Genomic DNA, 16664 nt, shown 5'->3' with positions numbered 1-16664 from the left:
GCCCATCCCAAAGCTGTCCACATGGGGCCTATTGACTTCCCCACCATTGTTAACCACAAGCATTTAAAAAAACCACGAGTCACTTGCCCGAATCACACGAAGGCATTAAAGATAAGTAGATTTAAAAAAGCCCCATGTTTTTCCCTCGTTGCGTTCTGGTTTCTTAGGACTGCTTTCACTTTTGCCAGGATGGAAAGTCTAGGAGGAGCTTTGATTTAGCTATGTCTTTGGAGAGCTGCACAGGCAAGTCTTTCCTAGTACAGATAAGCTTGACTCTTGAGCACACACATGAGTTTGATGCTTTTTTTTTTGGCTGCCACAAGGTCTAGAAACTTATATTTGGCATAGAGCAAAAGCAAAGGGTCTCGTAAAACCAGGCACTTGACACCATATGAGAAGCACAAGACATGCAATGAAATCCAGAGAGCTGGCAAAGTGGTTGGGCACCTCCTTGTCTTTGGAGAAGTCCCCAGAAGCCATACACCTCAGTGAGGGGCTTGATTACAAGCTGCCGGCTTTGACGATGCCGTCAGTCCTTTGAGATGCAAAAATCCCCTCTAGAATTGTAAATTGCTATGATTAAAGGGACAACATAATTTAAAAAACAAGCTGTACTGGAAAGCTTAGCATGGAGCAACTCAGCCTGTACTAGCTGCAGGAGGCAAGAACATTGCTGGCTCGGGAACGCAGCGGCTGGAATGGATCCACTCAACTGAGTCTTGGCTTTGCTCTAAAGGGAATTGTACTGTTTGAGGGGCATTAAGCAACAATGGGCACGTCTACATGTCGCCATATGGTGATGTTGCTATGGCGCCGTGCTTTAGTACTTACTTTTGGAAGTACTAAAGCACGGTGCAGTAACCATCCGTACTGCGCTGTGTGCGCCGCGCACCGTTAGATTTCGCCGCTATATCACCGTAGCCGCATGCTACACCAGGTTCCCTCTACTGCTGTGATTGCATGTGTCTCCTGCCTCAATTTCTCCTTGTGTCGCGTAAAGACCTCCGAGCCCCACGGAGGACTGGTGCCTGCAGTTATCACCAAACTTCTCATGCTTACAAGCTACCTCCGGCCTTAAGGCTTAAAAATGAGGCAGCAGATTTGTAGCCATGATGGTCCAAGGAATATACAGGAATAATGGCTTGTGTCATCTGGGTTTATTCATGGTCATCCCGTTGCTGTTGCCTTCATCGGGTGTCAGCGCTGAAGTCTCAGGAACTGCAGTGTTGACGAGTCGCAGCCACGAGATGTCAACATGCATCTTCTTTTAAAGAAGGACCAGTTCGGTGACAAAGATTTGGTCAGGTTTATTGTCTACAAGCTCAGCTCTAGCACGTTTTGGCTTAGCAAGCACATCAGGACACAGCACCATGCAGGCTCCCCCAGGACACTACAAGATTCCCTTGCTTTCCAATTTTCTTTTCATACAACGATCAAAACAAATGATGTATTGATTTCCATCTGGATCCTGAACATCTTATGCTGTCCGGTATCGTGGACTTGTTTCACATTCTGACTTGGGTGCCTCCTTTCCAGCCTTATCATCCTGCTACTGGACTATCCTATCTTATACCATCATATCCCCCTCCCATCTCTTGGCAGGAATGCCCAACTGGCTCACATGCCACGTTTTGTCTATGCGAGGAGTTCATTCATCGGTCAGGTTTGCTGGTGAGGCCTGCTCATGTCAGTGCTGTAGCAAGGGTTGTTGGTTGTAGCCGTGTTGGTCTAAGGACACAGGCAGACAAGGTTCTTTGGGTAGACATGACATCTTTTATTGGACCACCTAAAAAAATTGGAAAAAATGTTCTTTGCAAGCTTCCAGATAGCCCTATGCCTGAAGAAGGGCGTTTGTGTCCGAAACCTTGCAAAGAACAATTTTCCCAATGATTTAGTTGGCCTAATAAAAGATATCACAACTACCCAAAGAACCTTGAGTGCTGTAGCAAAGCCTTTGTGCAAGCAGCATATATCGATCAATGCTCCAGTGAGGCCTACAGCTTGTTTTTGAACCAGTATCTGTCCAGGAACACAGGATTGGAAGGGTTCCCATGGGACATCAAGTCCAGTCCCCTTTCCTCATGGGATATTGATAACTTAAGCAACCCTATATCTATCCATCCATCTCCATACAGCCCTCACCCCATATCCCCATCTCTCTAGCTGCCTAAGGGCCTGGCTGTTTCACTTAGCTGATCAGGTAATGCAAGATCTCCTCCCAACCTCCTACTCAGTCTTGGGGCCTGGGCTGGCATGGAGCAAAGTCTCTGCAGAAATCCACTTATTGACTTTGCCTCTTAGAAGATGCCGCTTTCCAGCTGCCTCGGCAGCAGCAGCTCCACCTACCCCACCCCTCTGCACCCTCTCCTGGCCCACTTCCACTTGCAGGGACTGGCTCCGACTGCTTTCCCTGCAGCAACGGAGAGAGCCAGAGAGCTAATGAGAACTGAGTCACAGTCCCTGCCCTCCTTGGCTCAGGGGAAGCTGCCTTGATTTAGAAGAGCCCAGTGGAGATGACTGGCTCTGTTTGCTTCTCCGTGTTACCACTGCAACAGAGAATTAGGCCAGTATAACAGCACGACTGTGAACTGGATCTCTCTCGTGCACACACCCCTCTGTCATGCTGACAGCTATCTAAAAGCACCGGTGGAATCAAATCGGTATATGGCAGGGGTCGCAAAGACACCACCCACAGGCAGGATCCAGCCTGCAGAGACATTTCACCTGGCCCATGAGGCTGGGAGAGGGGCCAGAAATTTTGGGGGTAGAGCCTGCTGTTGAAAGCCCTGAGCCCCAGTGTGTATGTGCATCAAATGGTGGTAGGGACAAGTGACAGCTGTGTTAACCCCCGTGCCGCTGCTGCCACCCACCCAGCCACCGCTGGTCCAGAGCTGGCCTAAGATGCTCCTTGCAGTCCAGACCCAGAGGGTCAGGTGAGTTTGACACCTCTGGAATATAGGGGCTAAAGCTAAAGCAGAAGGTGGATGACAGCAGCCAGTTAGGAAGCATGGCTGGACCTGGATCTCTCCTTATGTGTGCAGAAGGGACATCGCTGGAAATAATCGTGTTATATAGCATTGCTGTCATGCCTCAGGTCTTCACCTGTGCATAGCCCAGAAGTTTGGTTTCATAAAAGGTTTCAAAGTTGCAGCCGGGTCTACTCCACGTTGGAGTCTGACCCAAAGCTGTTCAATTCTCTGCATGGGGGAGTCCAAAACCAGTGCTGCTCTCAGTCAATTAAGAAGTTCTGTTTGGGGCTAGCTGGAGACGTTTTGATTGGTCTGTTTAAATTTATTGTCAAATCATAGACAAGTTGGGCCCAGAGGGACCTGGGGGATCATAGGAAAGTACGGCTAGAAGGGACATAACAAGTCCAATCCCTTGCTCAAGGCAGGATCATCCCTGACTAAGCTATCCCGGGCAACTGTCCAGCTAACCTACCCTTGAAAATTTCCAGGGATGGGGATCCTACAACTTCTCTGTAGCTGGGGTCACATCTAGTCCAACCCCCTGCTCAAGGCAAGCCCATCCCTAACTAAGTCACCCCAGCCAAGGGTTTGTCTGACACTTGTACTATATTATCATGCATAACACAGAATAAAACGATGTGGCATAACCCTTTCAAAGTGAAGAGCTGAAACTTTTTGTTCAGAAACAGGTTTGCATGTTGTCAGGATTTCCCCCCTCCAGTTTTCTTCTGAAATGAATTTCTGGCAAAACTGAGCAGATTTTTATCAAGGGGCTCAGGGTCTGTGAAAAGGTGTATTCATTGATTCACAACCTGTTTAGACTCAAAGCCTCCCTTGGAAAATGCCAGTTCTTAGCTTTTACATGTTTCTTGACGTCTACTACAGCACTTCTTCTGTTGCAAAGAGCTCAGAAAGCCCACAGCAGGTTTAGACACTCTGGATTCCTAATTGAAACTTCAGGGTTTATCTTGGGAATCACATGCAGATGCTTGCACAATGATACCAATACTATGTGGCACCCTTAAAAGGATCTTGTGGCACCCCAGATGAGGATCACGGGTATATTCTAGTGGAATAAGGTTTTCTCCAGGTTGCTCACTGTGACTTTGTGGATTTAACATATGAGCTTGAACACACTCATGCTAGCTTATGATGATGAGAATTATTTGCGCATATACAACGTCTGGGCGATGTTTGCATGAAGCCTTCCTGTATAGTTGTGACGGACCTATAGGCTCCACACAGATTTCTTTCATCTACAATCTAGCCAGACTGTGTAGGGCTAAAGAAGTGAAGGAGAATGCATAAGCAATTGAAGCTATGGGGAGGTGGGGGTGCACCTCAATGAGAAAAAGAAGTCCAGGTGGCTGAGTTAGTGTGGTGACCTTGGGTTTCTTAACATGCTGATATGTGTGTGTGCGTAAGTGTGTGTGTGTGTGTGTCTGTGTCTGTGTGTGTGTGTGCATGCCAATGCCCTCCTCTTGATGGATTTAGACCTACTCAGTACCAGCTGTAGAAAATAAAAATTCTCTTTAATCATCAAGGGGAAAGAGGCCTTTTTTTAACCTGTCTTGGTCCCATGATGTTCCACATAGCTGTAGCATGTATGTGCTGTGGTAGGTGTGCAGGGGTAGGTCAAGGGGGTGCAGCAAAGTGATCACATCCCCCTTTGATTCATGGTCCCTCCAAAGTTTAAAGCAACCTGCCTTGGCATTTCTATTCAGGCAGCAGTGAAAGGATCACTTGACTTCGTGGCTCATTATAATTTACCTGATTCCTGCTACATCTTCATTCCATGGGTGTTAACGACCCTCTCGCCTTTTATGATGGACTTAATATTCTGCTGATCAGACTATTCTTTCTTCTGCAAGGTTGCTGTCTGTAGCTGCTCCTGGTAATACAGCTCCTATTTCACAGCCCCGCAGGCTGGCTTTAAGTCTAACTCAAAACATTTATGTAGGTGTGGAAATGTTACATTAATTCAGGCATGGACATAACTTTCAGTGAAGCATTGAATGCGCTGTGAAGATGCTCCAGAAGGCTTAATTTTGCTTTATGAATCTGAAATGTCATTGTAATGAATACAGGACTAAAGGCACAACATTTAATTAAAGAATACATATAATTGTAAAAAGCACATTTAATTTGAATTAATTGATGTAATTAATCTAATTATTTGATCATTAATTGGTTTAATTAATGTTGATTAAATTTTGTTGTAAAGCATACATTTAATTGTAATGAATGCAGGACTAAAGGAACAGCATTCCCACAGGACTAAAGGAACAACATTTTGCGGGGGGGTTTGCCTTGTTTGTGGTGGGGGAGGTTTAATATGTAATGTATGATATAGCAAATGAATGCACATTTCAGTAAACTTATATTTTTTTTTGCTTCCATCTTAAACTGGATAACATAGCCCTGGACTCCCTAGCATGTTAGTAAAGCTTCTAGTTTCTTTTGACTCGGAGAAAAATGTGTGTAGTATTATATGTGATGATATGTCACAGCAGTCGCACCCCACGTTTCAAAATCCCAGATCTGTCTGTGTAGGTGTGCTTGTCTCTCTTGCTCTACAAAGTCTCATGTGGCTGGTCTTTGAGCAGCACATAGCAGGGTATGGGCCATTCATGGCATCAGGGAAGTTAAATGTTAGGTTTGGCTCTCTCTTTGCCTGGATCAGCACTTTTTAAAGTGAACTTCAGTTGTCAGCACCTTGTCCGCGGGCTGGGCTGAATCAAACCCTGACCCATGGGGAGGTTACAGCTGCTCTGGTCTGAACTCCTCCAGTCTGAAGAGGCTGAAGGTTGTGTCATACCATATGTGTCACCGGAGAGGCAGTGGCCTCCTCTCCACAGTAACAGCTCAGCTTCCAGCTGTTGTGCAAAACCAGCATGAAGATCTGAGAGCTGTGTGCTTTAAAGGAGGTTGGTAGCTACATCCACGTTCTACAGATGAGGAAACTGAGGCACAGAGCAGGGAACAACACTTGCAGGTCAGAAACAGGGCTGGAAATAAAATCCAAGTCCCTCAAGTCCTCCTTCAGCTGTCCATCCACCAAGCCACACTAAAGCAATCACCCTCCCTGCCATCTTTCTACATGGTGTGCTGGCTAAGAAATATAAAATTGATGGATTGATGGATTTGATTCTACACCCTTGGAACCAGCTGCTAATTAGACCGAGGTTTTCTTGTGTTGATTTACAAACGTGTTTAGCTTTATTATGCAATCAAAATATAAACACAGTATGTGCAATAATAGCATGGTATAATGGAAACAGCACGGTGTACATGGAAAATTGGCTCTATACATCCCTCAGAAAGCAGCATTCCCAGTAACTCTAAAATATGAGGAGGGGGAGACTGTTCTAAGCTCACTGACACCTGGAGCTGAGCTTGAGCTGCATGAACAGTTGCGGACCTGATATACCAAGCAGTGCACAGGTCAAATAATAAGAAATGATTGCCACAAACACATTCGTCAGCAATTGGGTGATCTGAGATGCCTTTGTTTTTTGGCTAATCATTGAGACACCTTGTAGAGGTCTGATTGTGTGCATCCACCCTCTGAAAATCAGGTCTTTCGTGGTATCTCCATCTGGAGATCTAATCATCAGGCATTTGGGGGACAGTTCTTGGCCTGGGGCTTGATTGTGCGAGGGGCTGTAAAGATGGGTGGCAAATAAGATTAATATTATTTATCTGCTCAACTTCATGTGTATCGTAGCTCCACAGGGAGGGACTCGGTAGACCTTGCCTGTCTCCAGACGGAAGTACAATGCCAGTGATCAAATCAGGTCCAAAGATAGGTTTGGACTTTCTTTAAGGTCTATGGCTGAAGGCAGGACAGGAAAGGAGCCCCGATCTCCTTGCTATTCCATGCAAGCAGCACCCTCACAATGAGGCCCCACTGCCGCTGAGCTAAAATGCTACTGTTGACCTGAAAACTGTGCAGCTGCAAGTCCAGACAGCACCGAGAGCCATGAAGTACCTGTGTTAAGTTTGCCCTCTCCCAGAGCTCTCTCACAAACCGTCCCGGCAATTCAGCCAAGGGGAAGGACTCTGAGTGGTGAAACCACATGTTTCTGGCCTGCCCCTGAGCTCTCTGGAATGCTGGCTGTGGTTGGATCCTCTCTCCATCCAAGGGAGCAGAAAGCAGCCAGCTCCCAGAAGGGCCTTGCCAGGGATTTCTGAGACACGTTTTTGGCAGGGTCCGTGAGTGAAGACTGGTCTCCTGTCACCACAAAGCTGCTTGTCTGCTTGCCCACATGTTATTTACAGCACTCGCCCTCCCCGGCATGGGAGCTGGGCAGATGCTGCATATTGTGGGTGGGACCACACCACATGAAATGCTAGACCTGAGGACCACAGCTGCACTGAATCATTGAACTTCCTGCCATCTGGTTCTATCCTCCCTGTAATGACTACAGTAGGCAACCACAGGCCAAAGCATCCACCCAGGCTTTGAATCTCTTGAGGGACCGGATGCTTTGTGGTCTGTTGGTCTCCCTCAAAAGGAAATCCTTGGTTTGGCTGTTGTGGAGGTTTGGGGCTGAGCCTGGAAGAAGAGCACAATGTATGGGATCAAAGAACTTCTAGGTTCTCCCCCTACCTTCCTCCAGGCACATTGGACAAACCAGGTGAGAAGTCCTCTTGTATAACTTATAATGATCATATTCATTGTAATGAATTTTCACTTGGATAGAGGCCATCTCACACCTCGACATGCACCACACAGGGAAAATTGGGAGTATGCAACTGCCACCTCAGATCCCTCTGAGATGCCAACCCCAGATTGGGAAGAAATTTTAGGGCCAGGAGGTCATGGCCTTTGAGGAACTTGGAAGCAGAGTGAAATATCCTTGTTCTTTTGGTGCTACAAGTCTGGGGCATCTTCTCAGCCTCCTCAAGCCTTGAGACTCACCAAAGGCTTTGACTCACTTTCTCACATGCAGACTTCAGGCTGCCCATCCTGAAGGCAACACCCAGGCTCCCTGCTTCTCTCTCAAGTCACCAGCAGTGGCTTTGCTCCAACCAGCCTCAATGGTGTATTTTACATGTCATTTCCTCCTCAAATCCTCCTGCTGCTTAGCCTTGCTCCTTTCCTTTGTCCTTCAGTGTTGCTTTGATTGGATGGATGGATGGATGGATGGATGGATGGATGGATGGATGGACGGACGGACGGACGGACGGAAAGACGGACGGACTGGTCAATTGATTTATCTAACAATAATTTCTGTCTTATTTTTAATCACCTTTTTGGTTTTCTAGTCACTTTAACCTCCAACTGGGCTAGACAGGAGTCAGTCAACATTTGGATGAAACAAAACAATGTTGGCTACACTGATATTTGTGCATCTACCTGTTAAAACCTCGTCAGAACAAAGGAAACAATGTGTCTAGCAACACAACCAGAAGTTCCCTGGAGGCTGTAAGCAGAAACCCTTGTTGCACTTCAAGGAGGTACCCCTATAAAAAACCTATAGCATGTGGAAGGATTGCCTTTTCCTCTTCCCCACTTCAATGGGTCAGCAAAATAGAGCGCCCCTCCATGTAAAGCTAAGGGGAAGAAGGAAACTCTTTGCCTCCCAGTAACAGACCAGAAAAAACACCAGTTTTGGGGGCAAAAGAAAAGATATATTATTTGGATAGATGCAAAGAGAAGTGTATTGATTAGAGAGACAGATGGCTATATATGAGGGTAGATAGATAGATAGATAGATAGATAGATAGATAGATAGATAGATAGATAGATAGGAGGGTTGGATGGAAATGGCTGGCTGGATGAATGCACTGGATAGGGGATAGATAGTGGGTAGCTAGTGGCCATATTTACAGATGGGAAGTTTTACAACCCCCCGTTCCCCCACCAGAAAAGCCTAAATGAATTAGAAGGCAAAGTCGCAGTTCCCCAGGTGATTTAGGTACTTTGTGATCTGAGTCTCCGTGAAAATAAGTTCGGTTCAGCTCAGTTCCTAGATCCCTTGACACATTTCTTATTGAAAATTGTGCCCGGTGGAGAGAAGGGCTGTTTGCCGGGACAGTGCGAGCTCGAGCAAACACCAGGACACACCTGGTTATGATCAAGGGCAAAGAAGGGGCCAGGACCTGAACCGGCTTTCGGTGACCGCTTTGCCGGGGCTTGGATTGAACCGGCACCAGCTGAGGATGGTATTGGGTATTTCCCTTCCAAATAGTCCAGCCAGGTACTTCTATCCCAGAGCAGATGCTTTTCACAGAAAAAAAAAGGGTTGCAAGTCACTGAGAGCAAAGGACTTTTTTCTTTCTTAAGTCCCTTTTCTTGTATGTATGTAGTTAGCTAGTTAGTGGGGGGGGGGGGGGGGAAGGGAGCGGGGAAGTGATCCGTATTTTCAAACGGTGCATGAAAAGTTTAACGTTTTCAAATGAAAAGAAATGAACGGGTCCAATAAAGTTATGATCCCATAAATGCCACAGTAAGACGTGACATTTCCTGTTTAGATGAGGATAAAAGATGTTTTCTCGGTGGGGCAGAGAATGCGCCGGTAGAATAAAGCGGAGCCTCAGATCCAGAAAAACCAGAAAGGGAAAAACCTTGCTTAGTATTGCTTGAAGATCGCTTTTTCCCCTGGAGCAACTACCGAGGGAAGAAAGTGATTAAGCTTTCCAGGAGCTATGAAGGCTGGGTAACGAAATCGCTTGTTTGATTTCTCCTGGCCACAAACGTGAGACAGGGAAGTGTCCCCAATGCTCCAGGGACATGACGTTTTCCCGAAATGTGACATCAGAACGAAAGGTTAAGGCGCCTAAAACATTTACCACCCAAAAAAAGTTTAAAAAAATTGGAACTTCCAGCAAAGAGGAGGAGAAATGCAAAATTTCTTTTTTACGGAACCATTGAGGTGCATTTGTGTTGAGCTGAGCTGAGCTGGGCTGAGTTTCGCTGAGCCGAGTTTCGTTGAGCTGAGTTTCGTTGAGCTGAGTTGAGTTTCATTGCATTGTGTTGCGTTGCGTTGCGTTGCGCTGAGCTGAGCTGAGCTGAGCTGAGCTGAGTTTCGTTGAGCTGAGTTGAGTTTCATTGTATTGTGTTGCGCTGAGCTGAGTTGAGTTTCATTGCGTTGTGTTGTGTTGTGTTGCGTTAAGATGAACTGAGCTGAGTTTCGTTGAGCTGAGTTGAGCTGAGTAGAGGTCAACTGAGTTTCATTGCATTGTGTTGTGTTGCATTAAGAGGAGCTGAGCTGAGCTGAGTTTCGTTGAGCTGAGTTGAGTTGAGTTCAACTGAGTTTCATTGCGTTGTGTTGTGTTGCGTTAAGAGGAGCTGAGTTGAGTTGAGTTGAGTTGAACCCTGCGGGTAGTACAGTGTAGGGGTTAATTTGGCTATATGTATCCAGTTTGTTTGACCGACACATGGAACATGTCAAAGTCACATGAATAATTCCAGCAAGTGTCAAAATCCTGCTCATCTCCCGTTATTTCACACACGGCGTGGCATGAAAGTGTTACCTTTATTTTGCTGCAAGAGGGTGGGATTATTTTAAAGCATCAGATTTGATTTGGGGGAAGGTCCTTTTTCTTGTTTTGAAGGGAACGAAAAATGATCGGAGGAGATCGGGCAAGCCTTGGAAGGAGAAATGTGACAGCAGCAGAATAGGGACAGATTGCAATAGATCTAGTGGATGGGCTGATGGGGCTAAAAATGTGCCGCTAACAAAGCCAGAGGAGCAAGGAGATGAGATTTTAAAGCTTCTGAAAATGCCCATCTCTCCTTCTCACTTGAAACACCTGCCTCCCAGCACCTGGTAGGCAGCAATCTTGGCTTAATACGTGTTATCTCGGTGATAGCAACAGACAGCGAGTCGATTCCGACTGAGCCCTGGGGGGTAGATTAGGATCGACTTCGCTGCTGTGCGGGACCTGCGCAAATCTCGGAATAATCCGAAATCATCTCGCCCAGGGAAAATGGAGAGATAGTTACCATGGGGAGTCCTTCTTTCCACTTTCCAAACAATAAAAGGCTAGGGACAAAGAAAAAAAAAACAACACTATTGCTCCCTCCAGTTTCTCAAGGGTTTGCGAAGCAGTGTTACCCGTTGTCTCCTACAAACGAGACTGAACTGTAAAGGTTCATTATGGGGCTTTCCCCCCTCCTTTCCCCGCCTTTATGAAGCGCGGAAGAGCGAGTTTTCCGTGAAGTGGAAATAATAGGAAATGTTGAAATCGTATCGCAGTATTCGTGGAGTCACCACATCTGTAGCGAAGAGCATATTTGATCCCGCTTGAAAAACTTCCCTGCTTGCTCTTTGCAGACGAGGGGGTATTTCTCTCCGGGCCAGTTTGATGCCGCGATTTAAACTATTTTAATTTCTTAGGCAAACTGCAGAGCGAAGGGTGCATGCGTTGCCTTGTAGGGACACAAAGAAACCGCGTTGCACTTGTCTGAAACAAAACGCAGGCTCCATTGCCTGCACGGTGAGGGTATTTCTCCCGTGACTGTGAACAGTGAGGAATAAGCGGATTTGGAAACGTTGTTGCTTCGGGATGTTTTTTCCCCCCGTGTGTGTGGGTGTGGAAGTGAGGTGTGGTGTGGGTGGATGGTGGGTGTGGAGAGCGGTTGTGGTGTGGAGGTGTGTGAAGGGGGTGTGCTGTGGGTGTATGTGGAGGGGGGTTGCGGTACGGGTGGGTGGGTGTGGAAGGAGGGTTGCGGTGCGGGCGAGTGGGTGTGGAAGGGGGGGTTGTGGTGTGGGTGGGTGGATGTAGAAGAGGGGTTGCGGTGTGGTTGGGTGGGTGGGGTGGGTGTGGGTTGTGGTGTGGAAAGGTGGGGGTGAAGCGTGGTTTGGTTCTCACTTTCTTTTTTCAAGGATGGGAAGACGATGATCAAGTTCTTTTCACTCTTCTCGTCTCTTTCCGAAATGAAGAGCTAGAATTCCTGACACGACCCGAGGGTTTCGGTTCCTTTCCCGTTTGGTGATTTCTGCCTGCTCCGGGGGAGCCTGGAGGGGATGTTGTACCCACACACAAGCAGGGAAAGGAAACCAAACATGCAACACAACATGCTTCTTTTCCCCCGAGTAATTGTATATGTAAATACACACCCACCTCTCTCTGTATAGATTATACGTACATACATACATACATACATACACATACACTGCTACCTCTTTTTATATATTATATTATATACGCACACGTACACATATATCGCATATACACATATACATACACGTGTGTGTATATGTGTGTACATATATGTGTGTGTGTATGTAAGTATGTACAATAGAGAGAGGTAGTTGTGGGGCTAGAGAGGTAGGTGCGGGAATAGGTGTGTGTGTACATGTGTATATATATACATCGATGAGAGAAAATGGTGTGCTTATATATATGTAGTTTCTATATTAAATTAATCGAGGAAAATAAGCACGTCTGTCTGTCTGCTATCTACGTGTGTGCGTGTATACTTGATTAACAACCTACCTAAATACCCACCCATCTCTTTCTATTTGTATCATACATACATACATATATATGTGCGTGCAAATGTGTAGTTTATATAGTAAATTAATCCTGGAAAATAAACACGTTTGTCTGTCTATCGATATGTGTGTATATATACTTGAGTAACTACATACATAAAAGTGCACCCACCCACCTCTTTCGCTATATATTATAGATACATAATACATACATACCTACTTACATATATGTGTGCCTATGTGCATGTGTATGAGAGACTCAGTGGCACGTGTGTATATATGTAGTTTATATACTAAATTACTCAGGGAAAATAAGCAAGCCTGTCTGTCTATGTATGTGCTTATATATGCAGTTCATATATTAAATTGATCGGGGAAAACAAGCACTTTGTCTGTCTGTCTGTCTGTCTGTCTACCTATATGTGTGTGTATGAACTACGTATGTAAATAGACCCCACCTCTTTCTTTATATTATACATATGTATGTATAGTATATGCATAACACCACTCGCATACACACACATATCTATGTACACACCTACACATATATGTGTGTGTATGTGTGTGTGAGAGAGAGAGAGAGAGAGGTGTGTGAGTATATATGTAGTTTATATATTAAATTAATTGAGGAAAACAAGCATGTCTGCCTCTGCCTATGCCTGTGTATATATATACGTGTGTGTGTAGGTGTGTGTGCATGTACAATCAGGCTGGGTTTCAGATCCGTTACAAAAAAAAGAATTGAAACTGAAGGGCCTGATCCTGCTAGTGCCTCCTGCCTTCAGCTCTACGTGGCGGGCGATGCTGCTCCCAAACGCATCGTCCTCTTTTGCAGATCAAACCCGACATGGGCTACGCGGGCAGAACCGCCTCACTTTGGCCCTCGGAATCGAGCCTCTCTGGGCCTCGTCTGATGCTGAATTTAAGACGGAAGGGCACAGCTGTCACCAGCGGTGGAGGCTCTTCAGTCCCTGAGGAGCTGTGGGGAACCTTCTTCGGGCGGGTTACAAGTCTCCTCTCCTCCTTGAGGCCGCGAAAACTTCTTGTCAGTTTCAAGCCAAGTCTGTTCCCGGGTTTTGTCAATTTCACACACGGCACTTGTCTATTTCACCCACCGCTGCTCAAGGGCGCGGGCTGCACCCTGCCTCACTCTCCCGGCTCCCTGAACACCCCCGGGAGCCCTGAATGTGCAGCACCCGAGGCAGACGAAATGCCCTAAAGATCACACCCTTTGGCCCTACATGGCAGGTACCCCAAGGCACCCACCCCCTCCTATACCCACGTGTGAGAAGCAGATGTTTTGGGAGGTATTTTGAGCGCCCCTGAGATGCGCTGTATTATTCCTCCCACCCTGCGCAGGCAACTCCCCTGCCCCAGCATCTCCGGGAGGAGGAGAGAGGGGCTTCAGGACGGCGAATGAAAGACCCGAGACCACGTTTTCCAGCGCATCCATGGGGCCAGCTCAAAGCCACCCCCAAATAGAGAGGTTTCTCTGGTCTCCGTGGCGCGGGCTGGAGCTGGGCCTGGGATGGGCTGAACCAGCTGAAGGCTGTTCTTATCCTGACATGTCTAATTGGTACCTTGGGTCCAAGGTGTCATTAAGGCGCTGGGATAATCGCTACAGGTACAGGGGCTGGACGGGCGTGATTAATGCTGCTGAAATCCAAGGTGGGGGAGGGATTAAAAGAGGCGGGGGAGGGGAGCACAGCTCTGGGTCTCCCTTTGCAAAGGGTCTGTGGCTCGGCTCTCTGCAACGTCCCGGGGGTCTCCTTCCTGCCCGCCCAGGCCTGCTCACGTAGACGCCAAGGTTTTGGCACCCGCACGGTGCTGACGACCCACATTTTCCTTCCTTTTATGAGCATCAAACACACGAAGTCTTGTAAGTACATGTGTTCCCCTATTGACGCGCCAGAGGCTTTGATGGTGATTTATTAGCTGAGTGGTGGAGCCGATCTCTAATTGTAAGCTCCAAAAAAGAAGAAGCATCTTAGGTTGGCTGTACAGCTGAGCTCACCCGCCCAGAGCACCTTCCCCAAGAGACTAGTCCTCTTCCCCCACTTCCAAGGGAGCTCCGGGAAGTGCTTTTCTTTCTCTCCCTAGCTTAGGAGACCCCCAACCCAGCCAACTTCTGCAAAGTCACACCACACAGCCCATTGGGGGATCAGAGGGAACTGCCAGCACTAGCCCCAGACCCATTTCTCCACATGTCCTAAACAGACTGTGTATCAGAAGCAGCTGGAGCTGATCATTCCTTACCCTGTGGTATTTTACCGTGGATTATACAACTCCAGAGTTGTCTTGGTCAAGAGGAGCATTTTCAGGCAGAGGCAAAGCTGGCCACTTGGTCCTGTTGCAGGCCCAGATTTCCAGACTTCTAGGTAGGCTCAAAGGAGATTTTCAAAGCAAGTCAGCACCTAGGGAGAAAAAAGCTGTTTGGAAAAATGCAGCCCCAGTTTAAGGGGCTCAGCCTTTGAGAACCTGGTGCTTAGCTCCTCTGAAATCCTGGCTTACAGCTCTTCTGAAAAATCTGGGCCCCGTTCCTTTGAAAATCCAGCTCTGCATGGCACCAGCAAAGTCCCAGACTGATGTCAAGTGCAGTTTGGGTTTTATTTAAAGTAAGATTTTAAGAGCCAACTGGATTTTCAGGTCCAGATTTGTCTGCCCTTGAGGTAGATGTGAGAGTCTCCCCTTGTCCATCTCAATGCATGGAAATGTTGCTTTCCCATGAGATTGCAACTCTCTTGCGGACCAGATTTTTTATTGCCCTGGAACAGGGGAAGACAAAATGCTATTACCTGCAGTTCCCACTGAGTCTCACTTTGGCCTGGTGTGAGACAGAGCAATGGGGGATGAGTGGGTATCACAGGAATTAAGGAAAGACCAACCTACCTTTCAAAGCCAACAAGTACCGCATATATCTGATGAAGGGAATTTGAGTTGTCTATAGCTTGTGTCTTACTTACTTAGTCTATAAGGTGCATATCTACCCTGCCTTCAGACTAACATGGCTAACTACCTCTCTGCAATTTCCAGTCATCAAGAGTTACCCTATCTCCATGGGTAGGCAAAGGCGTCTGTGATGGGAGACTCGAGTGTCTACTTTGTTACACCACTGATTGAAGTTCCACAGCCGTGAGGTCACCAGCAAATTTGACGTGGGCAATTATCTTAGTGCTGTTGGATATTTCCATTTAAGCAGAGGTTGCTTTTTGGGAGCCATTGCACTCAATTGGATCTTGGATATTTTCCATTCAGAGACATTCATTCCATTCAGAGACAGGGACAAGTCAACAGAGTCCCTGCCATCTCTCTGTCTGGCTGCCTGTGTATCTGTCCCCAATATATGCTGCTTCTATCTACATACATCAGTGGTTCTTGACCTTTTTAGACTCAAGGTCCCCTTCCTTAGCTCCAGGGCCACCCTCAGAAAACACCAGCTCTTGGCTTTCACTCATAGTTTGACTATGGAAAAATAATAGAGCAATTATTTTGTTGTGAAGAACTCAGAGAAGCCACAACAGGGAAGAATAATTTTGATACTATGGATTAACCTTAATACCTCCTAGTTTCATTTTATGACCCCTAGTTCTTGTATAGTGAGAGACAATAAATACATACATTTATTATTATTGTTGTTGTTGCTTTTATTCACTCCCTCACAACACAAGAACTTGGGGTCATAAAATGAAACAAGTAGATAGTAAGAATAGAGCAGGGGCGGGCAATTATTTCAGGCGGAGGGCTACTTACTGAATTTTGGCAAGCCATTGAGCGCCATATGACAGGCAGCCAGGGGCAGATAAATATTAATTTTCTCAATTTTGCAGAGGCCTGGGAGGCCAGATAGACTGGCCTGGTGAGCCGCATCTGGCCTGCTGGCCACATTTTGCCCACCCCTGTGTAGAGGGCAATCTTCCTTGCCTTATGTTCTGTCCACACTGTATTCTTTATCCATTTATCATTCATATCATTGTGGTGTCTCTCAGCCCCAGCTGATCTCAGGGCCATGGTGTCAGGGATAGGCTGTATCCCATTTTCCACCTAGGCATTAGATTCTTGGCCTGGCAATGTCAGCTCAGTGTATAACTAGTCCAAATGTCCTTGACAAATTGATGATGTAGACTTGGCATTAATGCTGATGGAGAAATACCCTAGCCTGGGATCCAGGTACTTGTCTTATATACTGCATCTTACTTGTCTCTGCATTGCATTTCACACCACATTAGTACTGCAGCAAATACGTGGA

The sequence above is a fragment of the Alligator mississippiensis genome, chromosome 15 (assembly GCF_030867095.1).
Source record: "Alligator mississippiensis isolate rAllMis1 chromosome 15, rAllMis1, whole genome shotgun sequence".
Classification (NCBI taxonomy): Eukaryota; Metazoa; Chordata; order Crocodylia; family Alligatoridae; genus Alligator; species Alligator mississippiensis.
Note: the sequence above shows the minus strand (reverse complement) of the source record.